The sequence below is a fragment of the Acomys minous genome (assembly GCF_964271855.1).
Source record: "Acomys minous genome assembly, chromosome: 14".
In the NCBI taxonomy this organism is placed as follows: domain Eukaryota; kingdom Metazoa; phylum Chordata; class Mammalia; order Rodentia; family Muridae; genus Acomys; species Acomys minous.
In genome coordinates, this window is record NC_140496.1 from 42,703,060 (window position 1) to 42,719,849 (window position 16,790).

The 16,790-nt window shown below is 51.3% G+C and overlaps 1 protein-coding gene across 10 annotated transcripts in view; it reads left to right on the forward strand.

Moving 5' to 3' along the window:
* The window catches only part of NFIX (nuclear factor I X), a 99,269-nt gene that overhangs the window by 30,288 nt on the left and 52,191 nt on the right, over positions 1–16,790 (forward strand). The gene's annotated exons all lie outside the window — the stretch shown is intronic.

The window sequence follows — 16,790 nt, forward strand, 5'->3', positions numbered from 1 at the left end:
TGGGCATCACAGCCTCTCCTATAGGAAAGATGCTGTGGGTTTTAGGACAGGGCTAAGACGTCCCATAATCAGCCATAATGGTGAGAGTGTGAGACAAACGATGACAACATCAACGCGCTGGCAGGTGCTTCTGATGAGGCCGGAAGGACCAGGGGTTGGGGAGGAAGGTCCAGGCTTCTGTGTAGCCACACCTCATCCCAGGCTAAAGCTGGCTTTGGGGTGGGGGGCGGGGATAGGGGTGCTGGCAGCAAGTTCAGGAGAAGGGCACGCGCGCGAATGGAATCTGGCCTGCCTGAATGAAGTGGAAGAAGGGAGCGGGCGGTAGGGCTGATTTTGGGGTCCCTCTGAAAGCTCAGGGAGGAGCTGCTGTGGCTCAGATTTGATTTTATAGAGAGAGGACACAGTGAGATTCCTTGAGCTCCAGGCTCCAGGCTGGATGTGCGTGGTGGAGCCAGTAGTCCTGGGCCCTGTGCAGGAGTAGAGGGGTTTTGTGCAGGGCAGGCCAGCCAGGGAACAGCTTGCTATGGAAGACGTCTTAAACAAACAAAACCTGCAAAAAAACGAAAACAAAACAAAACCCTTTCTCTTTTGTGCCTTAAGTATTTTCTAGTGGCCTCTGCTCTTCTAGTGGTGCCTTGTGTCTAGCCTAGACTACTTTAGTGCTCTGGCCTTGCCTGTCTCTCACCCTCATTTCTCTCTCTCTCTCTCTCTCTCTCTCTCTCTCTCTCTCTCTCTCTCTCTCTCTCTCTCTCTTTATAATTTCTTTCCACTTTTGTTTTCTTACAAATTGAAACAGAGATGGCTGGTTAATTTTTAGCCTCCATTCAGCTACGCCCAATTTACTGCCGCCTTTGAAACCTAAACGGGCCGGCACTCTGTGATTAAGCAAGGCAGAAGTGTGTTTACATTGTGCCCAACCAACTTGTAATGAGAGGCTACCAAACCTGCGTGTGTATGTGTGTGTGTGTGTGTGTGTGTGTGTGTGTGTGTGTTTTCCTTTCCACTATTCCAGCATTCTCCCCTTTCCTTTTGTGTGTGTGTGTGTGTGTGTGTGTGTGTGTGTGTGTGTGAATGTGAGAGAATGTGGCCTTACTTAAGCTCTGGAAAACTGAAAACCTGTCCTTCCTGTGACAGTGCCTCGGTGTCTTCCTTTTTATTCATTCATAAAAAAAGAAAGGCAGTTCATGCCACTGTGGTCACCCCCTTGCCTGTTGGGAAAGTAGGGAGGAAGTGGTGTGAGCGGATCCAGGCACACAGTTGGGGACATGTTTCCAGGAACGATGCCTTTCCTACAGAGAACAAGTGTTGGGTATGTGTTGCTGTGGGAAGTGACATTCCAGGCTCTCTTCTTGCTCACCCTCGCTCTTTTTTAGAGATGGTTTCGGTGACCGGTTGGAGGCAGTGGGCACTTCTAGTCTATGGATTCTTCTAGGCCTGCATGTGGCCTTAAGTGACCCCTCATTTTAAAAGGCTGGTTTCTTGCTCTTCCCTCCCCCTGCAGTTTGGATTTTCTCTTACCTTTTTCATTCTGGGGAAAGAAACTAAGGGAGGAAAAGTTATGCCTCATTCTCTGTGTGTATATTAAGCCAGGTTTTGGAGGGTGAAAGCCTGTCAATGTGGCGAACGGGTGTGTGTGTGTGTGTGTGTGTGTGTGTGTGTGTGCGCGCGCGCGCGCGCGCGCGCGCGCACACAGACTGCTTGGAGCAGGAGCCTGCCAGTGTTACTTACTTACTTACTTTCTTTCTTTCTTTCTTTCTTTCTTTCTTTTAACTATTTATTACATATACAGTGTTCTGCCTCTGTATACACCTGCACATCAGAAGAGATCTCATTATAAATGGTTGTGAGCCACCATGTGGTTGCTGGGAATTGAACTCAGGACCCCTGGAAGAGCAGACAGTGTTCTTAACCTCTGAGCCGTCTCCCCAGCCCCTGCCAGTGTTTCTATCAGACACCTCCTTCACTCAAGTAGTCTGAACACCTTCCTGGAACCCAGGAACTGAGTGGAAAATATCAACACGCCTCTTTCTCCTAGACTGGCTGCTGCGTCTCCTCCCCCCCCCCCCCCTCCATCTCCCTTGCGATTTAGACCCCGGCAGTTGCATTGTTTCCCTGCCCTCTGATTTATTTGCTTTTACTTACTTATTTTTGACAGGGTCTCACTATGCTGCCTAGCACTTGGTATGTAAAACAGGTTGGCCTTGAACTCATTAGAGATCTGTCTGTCTCTGCTGGAATTAAAGATGGGCCCAACCAGCCCTAGGACGCATTCTTGACTACTGCCAGTGTGGGGGCTGAGATGGTTGTGTGTATAAGGGAGGAAACTGTTTCCCAGCCAGCCTCCTGGTTTCTGTACTGGTCTGGCAGGTGGAAGGAGCGAGGGAAGGCTCAAGGCTTCCTATGCCCAGCTAATGAGATCATTCACCCAGGAATATGAGTGAATTCATAGTATCCTGCATGTTGCCAAGGCCACTTCTGGCCAGGCTGAGGCCGAGCCTTAGCAGACACTGGGTACATAACTCAGGACATGCTCTTTGTAATTCAGGCCCGGGCTTTAGACAGTAGCTATGAATGTTCAGGATTTCTTGCTAGGATGGCTAGAATTTCAGGGGACCTTTCTGGAGGAAATGGAGGTGTCCGTAAGGCCAAGGACCACTCACAGGGCCTCATTACTTGTTCCTCCCTGAGTCACTCTGGGAGTGCCCGTGACTGCTGATTCTGTGACGTTACCTTCCTTTCCAACGTACATCCACCAAGCCACAGTATAAGAAACCAGGGCGGGGTTGGGGGCTGGAGAGACGGCCCAGTGGTTAGGAACACTCGTTCTTCCAGAGGACTTAGGTTCCGTTCATAGCACCCGCAGCGGTTGAAGAGCTAGGTGGGGCTGAGCCGGTGGTCCAGTTTTTAGGACCCCGCTTGAAATGGCTGGAGATACAAGGATATAACTTTACATCTAGGCACGGCTATCACCCAGGCCCTTGTGCCCCAGAAGATCTGAGAGATGACAAAGTGAGAAGGAATAGAGGATATTGTATGGACGACTCCTAGAAATTGGGTCGGGGAAGGCTGCCACAAAGCCAGCGTTCTGCTGTGAAGGCCTGCCACCAGTGTCCTCTGCGTTCGCCAGGGGAAGTGGAGGCAGGGCCAAAGCACCCGCGTGGACGGGAGGTGGGGTGGGAAGGCTCGCAGTGTGAAGACGTACCACCGTGCAGGCCTAGCCACTGAAAGAGAGGAGATAGACAGCGCGGTTCGAACCTCGAACCTTGGTTTCAGTCCTAGCAAAAGAGGCAAAGTTCAAAGCTATAAAAATGTTTTACCTGTTGGTAGGCACCCACCTCCTACATCTACCACACAAGCCACAGTCCTTGTTTCAGGCTGGGCTCAAATCATACATGTTCCCCTTTGCCCACTAGTACCGGGCATCTCAGTCTGTCCCCATAAACACTCTGTGTACATCTCTTAAAATGCTGTTGTCACCTGGGAGATTTCAAAAAGTCAGCGAGGTTTGTTTTGTTTTTAAAATTCCTGTTTTTGTTTTTGTTTTTTTTTTTTGTTTTGTTGTTGTTTTGTTTTTGAGACAGGGTCTCACTGTTTCTGTCTGGTTGTCCTGGGACTCAATGTGGGGATCAGGTTGGCCTTGAACTCACAGAGAGCTACCTGCCTACCTCTGCCTCCCTAGGGCTGAGATGAAAGGCCTGCTCTATTGCCCGAAGCTCAGCAGACTTTTGTATCATGTGATACCTAGTTGACATGCCCATTTTCCCTAATTATCGGCTTGCCTTTGTTTATAGCCCCTCGTAAATCAGAGCCCGCATCAGCTCTGTCCATGCACCGCTATGGTTGGTCCATCTCTAGCAGCCGTCGTCGTTGTCATGTCCTCACTGTCTTCCTCCTCCTCTGGCTCTTCAGGCCTTTAGGACAGTTTTCGTTGAGGGAACTGGCCCGTTCCTCCCGTGCAGTTTCCTGTGGGACCGAAACAAGCCATGCCCTGTGGATCGCTGTGCCACGAGACCCTGGAGTAGGCGGGCTCAGCCGTCTTTGTCATAGGAAATTAGCTAGTAACTCAGGCTTTGCCTAGCATAAACTTTTTCAAGTGTGAGACGTTCTTCTGGTTTGATTCTGTCCCATCCTGGAGTTGGGCTTAGCAATCCACGCTGGATTTAAGGCCTGAGCAAGGACTCTTTGCCTGTGTCCTTCACAGGCAGCAGCTATTGCTTGTTCCTGCTTAATGCAAGTGATGACCTCTGAAACCATCCTGGGCTCCCAACCTTTCTGGTGAGTCGGCTGTGCGTGGGAAAGACCATCCACCAAAGCACTGCTTCCTGTCGAGGTCCACCCTGGATATGGAGCCTTTGTCACCCACTTGTCTGTCTTAGGGCAGTGCCATCTGGCATCAGGGTCAGCAGGGACCAGCTAGATCTCTGGGTTATTTTGTGATGCAATATATAGTCCCCTTGAGACTTCCCTGTAAGCAGTGCTACCATTGCCTTAATGGCTGCGAGTCTTATTTCCTCTGGCTCAAGGTATGTGGCTCACGGGTTTGAGTCAACTCATGCCTGGGTCATCCGTGGATGGCAGCTGCTACGGTGCCCACTGTTACAATTTGCTGAGGTCAGCTCGCCTCTCTGCCTCCTTTACCTGTTGTCCCGGGTTGGTCCAGGTGGAAGCAGGTTGATCTGACTGTGGCAGCTTCCACCTGAGCAGAGAGGCCCCTGGGCTCTCCTCTCTCCCTCTCTCCTCAGTGTCTCCAGCCTGGCCAGAGCCCTCGTGCGCTTACCATCTTCAGGGCCTTGCGGCTACCTAACACTCAGGACTCGGAGCAAAACAACACAGCTCGGCTCCTGTCCACGGTTATTAGGAGCTATAACGTGGCAGCACAGAGGCACTAAATCAAGGGCACGGCCTGCGACGCATGCGTTGTAGCTCTTCTGCCTTTGACCCTCACAGGCCCTGGCTTGGGACAGACTGCTCTGACCCCTCTTCAGGCTTGCGCTTATTTGTGGAGCCCCTTGGCTGCCCGCTCCTGTCTTCTTTGTCCACGTTACTGTCTGCCGAGCCAGCCAGGAACCCCATCGCTTGCACTTCACAGGGGTCTTGGTAGAATACTCTCGATGCTGACCAAGCTGGGGCTGTAACACTCTGCAGACACCCGACCACGAGTGAGCCAAAATCAGCTGGATGGTCCAGTCCATAATTATGGGCACGGTGACCAGCTGTATGTACTCCGTCGTCGTCGTCATCAGCGCCGAGGAAATGGGCCGTTCTGCAGCAGGAGCGCTGGGGGTTAGCCACCAGAAGGACTTCCCGAGGAGTTGTTTTACTTTTTGGCACTACCAAAAAGTATGGGAGAATGTCCTCCATGAAACGCACACTTAGCCGGATGGTCTTGGGACTCCCAGATCTCTAGGAAGAAGGAAATCCTTTATGTACCCTACTAGGCAAAGGCTGGGTGATGGCTTCTGGAAAATTCCATCCAGTATGCCCAGTAGGCATGAACCTGAAATAATTTTTACTGGTGAGAGGCAAAGCCCTCAGGGCTTCCTTGGGGGGTCGGGGAGGGGGGGTTGCGGGGGGGTGGTGGAAGAAACGCTCAGTTCATGGTGGCTGGGAGGGGGAGCTCAGGGTGCTTGTAGAGTTGGGGTGCAGACAGGCAGGGAGGCCTGTGCCAGGTTCTCTCTCTGCTCCAGTGTCCTGTGGCAGCAAGTGTCCGCACTTTTTGCCTGGAGAAGGTAGCTGCCTCCCAGCTTTTTCTGCCCGTCCCCCCCTCCCCTCCCCAAGGAGCTGCCTTGCTTAGGTTATTTTATCCTTCACTGTCCGATTCAGACGTCTTTTCAAAGGCCCCAGCCGTGTCAGTGCAGGGCTTGCACAAAAGGCCTCTTTGATTTCTTGTTTGTTTTCATTTGCCAGCCGAGGGGGGAGGGGGCAGGAAAGAAAGAGCTTCTGGGTTTCAAAATTTTTTTATTTGGGTTGTTTCATTCTCCCTGGAACTCCTGTCTGAGTTAGGGGCTTGGTGGCTGGGCCGAGGGTGCCCGAAGCCCCCGTGAGGAGGCCTTGGGCTCAGGTCATTCATCCCGCAGTGCAAGGTCGATAGGCTCTAATTGGGGGGCGTAGGCCTGTGGATAGGAAGGCGCATGTTGAAGCTTGTGTTCGGAGTCATGAAAAGGCTCAAGTGCCTGACAGAAAATGACTTGCCCCTGTCCATTGTGTCCCCAGAGGACTTGAGTGGTTGTAATTTTTCGGGGGGCGGGGGTTTTGAGACAGGTTTTCTCTGTGTAGCCTTGGCTGTCCTGGACTTGGTTTGTAGTCCAGGCTGGCCTCGAACTCACAGAGATCCGCCTGCCTCTGCCTGGCATTAAAGGTGCACACCACCATGCCCAGTCTGGTTGTAAATCTCAACTTTGCCATTTTCTCTTTTTGATCCCAGATTTCACCACTTTCTTCTTGGTTCATTGGATTGAGAGCGGGGGCGGGGCGGGGTGGGGAACCTTTACAGTACAAACGTCTCAATTTTTTGGTTTTTAGATTCAGACAGGGAGTTTGCTGCCCTGTGGTAGAGAGTGGAGTGAGGGGTGACGGTTTGCCCAATGACTGGTTGTCCTTGTGGAATGGCGTGGAGAGAGCAGGCGTGCCACTTGGATATGCTGAGGGCTGGACAGCAGGCAGTGCCCTCGTAGCGGAGAGTTGAAGCTGAAAGGAAATGAAGAATTGTCCCGGTCCACAGATGCAGACAAGGGACACCCAGGCCAGCCTCTGCCAAGTGTGTTTCTGAAACCCGCGTGGGTGTATGCCCCAGCACAGCAGGAGGAATGGTATTGCATACAGTCAGGGCCCTGGAAGGGCCTAGTGGAGACTCAGGCTTGGGCAGGTGGTCACAGTCATCAGCAACAGGGACATGTGCCCACTGGGTGAGGGGGGGGGTTTGCTACACAGGGCCCCGCTTGGCAGACGGGAGGAGGAGGCTGGGGGGCTGAGAGATAGATAAATATAGCTGATGGCATTTCTGATGATAGGTTTTTCTTGGCACTGAGGGCACCGTGGAAAACAGCACGACAAACGCCCGGCCCTACAGGCCGCCGTCGCCATTTTAAGCGTGTTTAAGCCGAAGGGCTGTTGGCATTAGAACAGGGTCCCAGAAGGCAGTGGGGCTGGGGTGGGGTAGTTTGGCTGGATCATGCTGTCCTCTTTTCTCTCTAAGGGTGTCTGGGTCTCTCTCGTTATCTCTGTAGATACTAACACCTGGTTTCCTGGCTCCTCTGGTGATTTGAAAAACACATATGTTTGGAGGCTGCCCTTTGTATACATACATACCTGTTTCCCAGCCTATTGCCCGCCCCTCACCGACTGCCGTGGCCAGGCAGCAGTATATATTTTCCATGTCTGAGTGATGACAAAGCATACTGCTGCTACTCTAGGCGGAGGCCTCCAGTTGTTGGTGTTTGGGGGTACCCAGTAACTTAAGGGTACTGCTACACTCAGCCCACCGGAAACTTTCTGTCCTCTATTGATGGAGGAAGGGGGTTGCACCCTCCTTTAGTTGCAGTTTTCCACTGAAGAGCAGAGTAGTGTAGACACAGGTTTAAGAGTTCCACAGGATCCCGCCTCACTTTCTCCCAGCAACCTGTTTTAAATCCGTGCTCCTGGCTTGGGTCTGCGTATGCTGCTCTGGCAACAGCGGGTAAGGAATCTCAGGGAGAGAGGCCGAACTAGGATTCAGGGATCGGTGTGTGTGTGTGTGTGTGTGTGTGTGTGTGTGTGTGTGTGTGTGTGTGAGAGAGAGAGAGAGAGAGAGAGAGAGAGAGAGAGAGAGAGAGAGAGAGAGAGGAGAGAGAGAGAGAGACTTCCCTGCTCCACACCTTGCAGGCACTAGAAAGACAGAAGAGACAGAGGTGTGTCTGTCTTTCTGTCAGCTGACTAAGCTGCAGAGGGATGACTTCCTCCTTTCAAAGGTGGACTGACAGAGGCAGGCAGGTGTCATTTTTTTTTTCACACTGTAGAGGAAGAAACTGGAAGAGGTGTCAAGGGACTTAGGTCACACTATGAATTTCTGGACGAGGAGGCTCTGGGTCACCTTGGCCTCTAAGCTCCTTGAACTGCACCATGATTACTGGGCCTTGGTGGAGTCTCAGAGGAGTAAGCCTCCTGAGTCCCCACGGGAGTCACTTCCAGCCCTGTAGTACCTGCTGCTGCCTAGAAGGGGACAGAGCCCCACTGGTAGCTCAGCTCCAAGGGCTTCGCCAGCTGCTAAGCATATGGGGAGGGCACAGAGGGACACCCCCCCTAGTCCTGTCTTCTCTCTCTGTCTCTCCACATCCTTTCTGGAAAAACTCTCTGCTCCTGATCTACAGAGACAGGAGGAGCTAGGGCTCAGGCTGTCAGGACTCTCTCTCCTGCAGCAGCCACGGACAGCTCTTGTCACCCTTCCTTGGGGCCTCAGGGGAGATCACTCACTGGGCAGTGGAGTGGGCAGGAGATCCAGATCCAGGGCTAGGCAAACAGGATTTGGGCCCCACAAACAGGTCCTTGTCCTGCCACACCCTTTTCCTGGGAGTCTGCTTGGGGGGGGGGGTCATAGTTTGAAATACAAAATAAATGTAATTATCCCAATTAACCAGCTGATGGCTGGAAATTTTTACAACAGTCAACAATTGGTTAACCTCTTACGATCCTTTTCAGTGGTTCTCAGCCTGTGGGTCAAGACCCCCTTGGGGGCAGAGTATCAGACATCCTGCATATTGGACATTTATGTCACAATTCATAACAGTAGCAAAATTATAATAATGAAGTAGCAACAAAAGTAATTTTACAATGGGGACCACCACGACAGGAGGAACTGTATGAAAGGGCTGTGGCGTTAGGAAGGTTGAGAACCACTGATTTGCATGGATGCTCATGTCCTCGTCTTTTCTTCCTTACTCTGCTTCTGTGGTGCTGGGGCTGGAGCCTGGGACGTTTGGGCAAGTGTTTCATGTGCTCTGCCACTGACCCATCCCTTACCTCTCACCGCTTTCCTAACATCTGAAAAGGCTGGGGCTGTGTGTGTCCCCCTGCTAACATGCCAAGGTCTCGGGATACGTGAGAGGCTGCCACCTGGCTCCTGAGTCCCCTCTGCTTTTGAAGCTGACCCAGGGCCCGACCTCTCATGGCTTGCGTCATCTCCCCTCATGCTAGGCTTCCCAGACATGCCAGGTAACATTCTAGTCGGATCATTCTGTGCCGTGGGGACAACCCTGGGCACCACCAGGTGTTTAGCAGCATCTCTGGCCTTGAACTCCGCCCCCACCGGCTGCTCCTCATACCTCCCTCATCCAGGTGTGACACCAAAATGTGCCCAGGTATTTTCTAGTGTCCTCCCCCCCCCCAGGATAGGATCACCCGTAGCCAAGAGCCTTTGTCCTGGAAGAGATGGCGCTCACTAGAACACCACCCTGTACTTACCTCTTGCCTCGCTTACCTTTGCTCCGTGGGGGCCGAACCCCTGAACCTTGGCTCTTCCCAGATGTCTGAACAGCAGGACCCTCAGGTTGAAGTGTCATGGGGGCACAGCACCAACCTGTGCTATAGTCCTGATGGGAATTGGCAAGTCGGCCTCTGGCTTAGCTCAGGGCGCCATTTTGTTTCTTGTGCATAGTCTCTCTGTGTGCTGGGTCCGCTGATCTGGGGATTGCCAGGCCTGGGCCGTGAGCCTTTCAGAACCATCTGAGACCCAGAGAGCACCAGCAAGCCATCCCACAGTGTGGAGTTCAGACCAGAATTATGATGGCAGGGTCTTGATGGGCTCTATTTAAATTGAGTATTTGATTTCCCTTATTATAGAGTAAAATACTCTCTGAAAATGCAAACAATGGAGAAGCGCAGAAGAAGCCTTCTCAGTCCACCACCTCATGCCTACAGGACAGATCCATGGCAGTGTGTGAGTGTGTGAGTGTGTGTGTGTGTTAAAATTAATTCATATATCAAGTAACCTTTAAATATACAGATATCTGTTTTAAGAACAGATGGCATATTTAGACTGATTAAATTGGCTCTATTGGTGCCACTGTGGCCTTAACTCTTCCCACTCCCCGCCTCAGTCCCTGTGTCCCCTTGTCATGAGTACAGAGCCTGTGCTCCTGACCCTTTCCAGGTGATGCTTTTATCTTGTCCTTCCTGGGAGAAAGGTGACCAGCAGAGCATGGGTTGATGTCTGAGTGGCCCACATCCTGCTGTGTGTTAGGAGAGGGTAATTCCTAAACCAGTATACCATGTGAGGGCATTTGGGTTCCTGCACCTGTCTGAAGGCACCGAAGAAAGAGAGGAAGAGGCCAGTTCGGCTGTGTCTGGCTGGCCCCAGACATCTGCGTCTGGATTTTCAAGCCTTTTCCAGAGGGCGAGGACACTCTAGTCTAGGACAGCTCCTCCACTAACTGGCCCGACTTCTTAGAGGACCCTGCCTTAAAAGGGTCGGAAGTCACGGAGCTGTCAGCCACTACTAGAGTTTATTCCGTCATACTGCTGTTTCGCACTTAGAGGAGAGGGTGGCGGGGTAGAGGCACTCTCAAGGCCAGGAGTGGGAAATGGGAGACTCAGAAACCAAAAAAGACTTAGGAAGAAATCCAGAGAGGGTTTTGTAGTTGGATCCGCCAGTCTAGGAAAGAAGGACCCCGTTGAGAGCCTGGCTTGGAGTATGTGACACCTGATGACTCTCCTGGACTGGGTGGAGCCTCAGGAAGAGATCAGGACTCCCCAGAGGCAGCTTGCAGGAGGCCGGCTGGCCCAGTGCAGCCCTTGGGGAGTGTGTCCTTATTATGCCTGCAGATTATATCCCCATTAGCGCATAATTATTATATAATGGGCATTATTGCATAATGGCAGTTATATAACAGGTGGCCCAGAATACAGACAGGGGGTATAATAAGTGTGTATCCTTTGGCTATAAATAGCCCGCCAGCCCCACACTGAATATGTGGCCACACCAGAGCCATATTATAAATACCCGCTCTGGGCTATAAATTTCTGAGCAGTGACGTCAGCGGCCATGGTACCTAGTTAGGGGGTGGTAGGAGGGACCTGATCCCCACTAGCCACATGACATCATTGTTTCCTTAGTAACAAGACCGCTCCCCAGGGGACCAAGTGAGGAGAGGCCTTTAAAGGGAGGCAGCAGATGGGTAGAATGCTTAGGTGGGGGTGAAGGCTGAGCCTGTGACTGACCAGGGTTCCCTGGGTGGGTGTTCAACCTATCTGGTGACAGGGCAGCAGACTCTGTCTTCTCTCATCTAGTGGCTCCCTCAGTGTGGCCAGTAGGTCAGCAGTGAGGCCTTAGTCTCATTTCAGAGAGAAGAGAGGAGCCGAGAGCTTTCTCCTATCTCTGTATCTCTTCGTGGTTTGGGGACCACTTGCAGAAGGGGAATAGACTATGGACAGAGCCAAGCTCTGTGCCACTTCCCTAGATGAGGTTGGTATCAGCCCAAGAAACAGAAGGGACTCGTGAGCCATCTGACATAGGCCTGAGAGCTTCGTTGCGGCAGTGGGCAGATGGCCCCGGGGGAAGGGAAGGCAGGACAGTGTTCTTACTCCATCCGACGCTGTAAGGTGCAGTACAGGTGTAGGAGACACAGTTCCTTACTGAATGACAAGGAGCCAGCCCCGTGTTCCTGCAGCCAGGAGGTTCTTGTTGTCCAGGGTGGGGATGCTGGTTACTGAAGTTAGTTTGGGGCAGTGTATGTGGCAAACTTGTGACCACTGCTAGAAGTTTCCTCGCTGTTGTGCTGCCCCGGGAAACTCCTCTGTCCCTGGGAACCAGGTGACCTGAGCATTGAGTCTTAATAACAACTGAGTAGTTATTTTGCCCTTTAGGGACATCTGGTAATCATTGTAGATTTTTTGAGACAGGGTCTCACAATGTAGCTTTGGATGTCCTGGAACTTGCTATGTAGAGCAGGCTGGCCTTGAACTTACAGAGATCTGTCTGCCTCTGACTCCGGCTCTTCCTCCCAAGTGCTGAGATTAAAGATGTACACCACCACTCCCAGTTGGTAGACACTTTTAAAACGTATTTATCGTTATTATTTTGTGTGATTATAGCATGCAGAATGTGTGCATATGCCACCACATGTGTGTGGTTCTGGGGATCAACCGAGACTGTCAGGCCTGAGCCGTAACTGCTAACTCATCTCGCCAGCCATGTGCGAGCCTTTGTTTGTCCCATGCTGGGTAAAGCCCTGTGCACAGGACAGTCCCACAGGGACAAAGAGTCAGTGACCACACGCTTCACCAGTTGGGAGACTGAGCGACACTGCCTTGGAGAGGGAGGCTTGTACAGGCCTTGCTGAGTCCTCTCTTCTGGCTTGTCCCTTGTCTCTGCTGGTAACAGAGACACCTGTCAAGGCACCTACGAATTTCTCAGAGTTGTTCCCAGAGCTTTGATTACTTGTAGGGGAGGGCCCTTCAGCCCCCCCGCTCCCCAGTATACAAAATCCAGTGTTAGGAGGACTCATTTCTATAAAAGCCACTTTCCCCCACACCCTGTAACCAAGACTGGACAGTGCCCCTAAAAGAGATCCGAGCTGATAGGAGAAGGTGATCTAGTCCTGCTGTGGTACGTGAGGTTTACGGAAGCCTGCTTCTAAGCTATGTGATGTCATTTGTTAGTTGAAGTGTGACCACAAGTGCACAGCAAATACTTCTTCACCTGTGTCTAGTGTCTGTCACTCACACTACCTGGCTGCAGTTGACTTGGCGCCCTCTGCCTCTGACCACATGCATAGCATAGCCAATTGGATTGTGGTTTCTACTGGCCTTAGCTGGAACCCACAGATAATGGCCAGGATGCTGGTGGTATACTGGTCTAGTCCTCAGAGTGGGGGGAGACCTGCTGGGTGGCAAGCTGAGCCCTGCGTGTGGCAAACCTGGCTTTTGAGTTTGCATCGGGGGGTGGAGACGGCTAATGAGCATTCATGGAGAGGCAGGGTGCAGGGTCTACGTACTGGGCCCTGCCTGCAGGGCCAAAGGGAGCTGTGCTGGCTTCAAACACAAAAGCTTCCTCAGTATATTGCCAGCCAGAGAGATAAGGCCAAGAGAGCTGCCCCTGCCCCGAGGAGGGGCCAGATTCCTCTCACTTATTTGTGGTATCGTGGCTTATAAAGTAGGCCTCGCACACAGATCGCTGGGCATAGTTTCAAACACATGAATTTCTTTTAAATTAAATAACACACACACACACACACACACACACACACACACACACACACACACACACACATTTGCTGCCCTTCCTCCTTGTATGTGCTCACGCACACCCGGTCTGTCCAAGCCATGCGCTGCCCAGAAGTGTTTGTAGCCGTGTGGGACAGTAACTGAGGGCGATGGTACCAAAGCCACCAGCTAATATTAGATTTTATAACTCAGAGATTCATTAATATAATTACTCACATGCCAGCCCGACTTGGCAAGGACTCTTGAATTGTGTTCCTCTCCAACAGAGTGCTCTGGCTTCAGGGATGCCCTGGTGAGCCTGAGCCTGTTTGTGTGGAGGCAGAAGGCACGTCTCACCTTCCTTAGTACACTTTCCCTGGGCGAAGCCAGGTGCTCCCATGGCGGCCAAGCCTGACTTTCTGTGTCTTGCCAGGAGACAGGCACCTCTTGAGAGTCTGTGGCAAATGCGGTGGTCCACTGGGAGAGACCCAACTCTGCAATTTGGACTGGCGCTTGGTTGGGTTATCTTTCTCCCATGTGACTCTTAGCAAATAATGGTATGGGTTTCTCTTGCTAAGCTTCCATTTTGGAGCTGAGACTGTGTTTTTGTTTGTTTGTTTTTTAATTCTCTGCCTCCACAGGTAGGTTTTTTTTTTGTTTTTTGTTTTTTGTTTTTTTTGTTTTGTTTTTGTTTTTTTGTTTTTTTTTAACAGCTCACATGCCCATTTTGAATATTGCCTCACCTTCAGATGGGGACCACTGACAGTCTGTCCCTGAGACAGCAACAGGGGCATAAAACTCAGGGGAAAATCTGAGGAGCAAGGGGAGTGAGGGCAGAGAGAACAAGTGGGGGCAGTGCCCTGAAAGTAGGTACCACAGGGGAGAATCCTGTCAGAACATTGTGGGGCACTAAAAGCAGCCCGCTGTGGAGAGGGAAAGCTACGGGTTTAGGACTTGAAAGGGAGCTGGTCTCTCAAGATACATTTCCTTTCTGTTTATATGAATGAGGCGTCAGAAAAACGGAGGGGAACAGCCTTCTTCTCGCCCCCTTCTTCTTCACTGTCACTGTGTTCCAGGCACCATGGCTCAGCGTGTACCCTGGCCCCAGAGCAGCGGGTTCCGTCGCCGCAAAAACGTTATTTTTGCAGATAGATCCTTTCTAGCCATAGAATAGACATAGTTTCCGGTCTCCGTTTTCTCTGGACTCAGCCCCCTGGGACCTCCCCTGATAGTCTCACACCCACGCTGGTCTAGCCTGGTACCCTGTGGTTTGGATTAGCAAGGGCTAGCCCTGGGTCTAGCTGAATGCTTGCCTTCTGTTCACTGGCTCCTCCCGGGCCTCCTGACCCCTGCTGAGAAGCGCTGTCCTTCAGACTCCTGAGAACTCGTCTGCCTGCCCTTTCTTCTGAGAACCCCTCTAAGCTGGGACCTCCTTGGTCAAAAATGGCTGCTGTTCCCTAGCTGGGACATGTGTTCCCAGCTCTGAAGGCTGAATTTAGTTATTAATGATGAGTTATGGAAGGAATGTGAGCCGAGAGAGAGGCTTGTTCCTCACACACTCGGCACACACACACACAGTCACTTTTCCACGCCAACCCCACGGTTGACTGTTGCCGCTGCTGCCCCGTCACTTGAACGGACCTTAAGGGCCCCCCATTTTGGCTTGAAGAATCTCCAGGGGACATTTCTTCCCTTTCACCTGGTCCTGAACTGCCTTCTGCAGGCCCATGCGCCCCATCCTTGACTTTAGAGACCCAGTTTTCCTTGCAATGTACCGCCTGTTCACTGGAAGGGCGGCAGGGGACCACCGGATGCCGGGCGTGGCCGTAACGCTGCTATAGTGTGACTGTAACTTAAGAGTATTTCTTTCTCTCCAGCTGCTTTTTGTCATTTGGGATGGAGTTTCTCAGAGGACAGGGAGTTCAGTAGGCTCAGGCAAGCCTGGCTCACTCTGCAGGCCCAAGGATTTGCCTTGTTCTGTCATTCCCAGAGATGCCACATGTTTGTGGTTTCTCATCTATGTAGTCACTCTATCCATCCAGCTATCGTCTTGTCTGTCTGTCTGTCTGTCTGTCTGTCTGTCTGCCTGTCTGTCTGTCTGTCTGTCTATATCTAGTTATTATCAATCTTTTTTATTTCTTAAAATGTAAAAACTATCCATTATTTATTTCATTTTACATGTATTAGTGTTCTACCTGTCTACAAGTATGTGTATCATTACCATGTATGTTGTGCTTGGTACCCACAGAGGACAGATGTCATGTGGGTGCTGGGAACTGAACCTGGATCCTCTATAAGAACAACCAGGGCTTTGAATCCAGAAACATCTCTCCAGCCTTTTTTTTTTTTTAACTTTTTTTTGAGTGGGGAGAATCTCACTCTGTACCCTAGGCTGACTTTAAACTTGTGACAGTTCTCTGGCCTCAGCCTCCGGGGTGCTAGGACTGTAGATGTATGGTTATTTTAAAAAGTATTTTTCTAAGCCGGTCAGTGGTGGTGCATACCTTTAATCCCAGAGGCAGAAGGGTCTCGGTGAGTTCAAAGCCAGCCTGGTCTACAGGGTGAGAGTTCAGGGCCAGCCTGGTCTACAGGGTGAGTTCCAAGACAGCCAGCTGCATAGTGCGACCCTATTTCAAATAAACAAAAAGTGAAAAGCGAAATGTACATACTTACAGTGTATGTAAGGTAAACATAAAGCTTAGCAGAGGAAAAGATACTCGTTGCATGTCTCTGTTTAACAGCTAATCTTTTATTGTATTTTCTAGAGCTATTCATATATATTTAAATTTTTATCTAAAATCATTTTGGATGATGCTTTCACTTGGGGTGTTTCATTTGTTTTTGTCTGGGGTCAGGGTCTCACTACGTTGCCTCATCCTTGCAAGGCTCTGGGACTTCACTTAACTGGTGAGGTGGGGGGAGGGAAGAAGAACAGACACACAGAGGCCCGGACAGACACACAGAAAAGTTGGGGCGGGGGGGGGGGAGGGGTAGGGGAGAGGAGGACTGTGCTCTCTGCACACCCTCAGCTCAACTCGTTCCTTATAGCCACTGAACTGAGAGGTGGATTGGCTGCATACGGCTGAACCAGGGCGTGGGGTTAGTATATATGGCTGACCGAGCGGGGCTCTGCAGGGGAGCAGTCTTCAGGCTGTCCAGATTCGGGGGGGGGGGGGGGGTGAAAGCTACAGGTTTGCATCCGAGGCAGGCTTTGCTCTCTTTTTGTCCTTACTTGGGGAAGCCATTGAGGTCCGTGGCATGGGTCATGCCTGGGTCAGCAACGCATTTTGCTCCAGACTTCATTCACGATATGTGGCCTGGAACTCGCTATGTAGACCAGGCTGGCCTCGAACTCACAGAGATCCCAGGCCTCTGCCTCCCGAGTGCTAAGGTTAAAGGTGTTTGCTGTTGTGGCCAGCTCGCATTTCACATCACTATTTCGGATGGTTTAGCACCTCTTGTTATTAGTTGTATTGCCCCCAATTCTCACCATTTCCAGTGACATCTGTTCTCTTTTTCTCTTGGGGATGAGAAATTTCCTTTTCATGTAAGTGTTGTAGGTACACTCATTAACAATTAAAAAACATGGCCGGGCGGTGGTAGCACATGCCTTTACT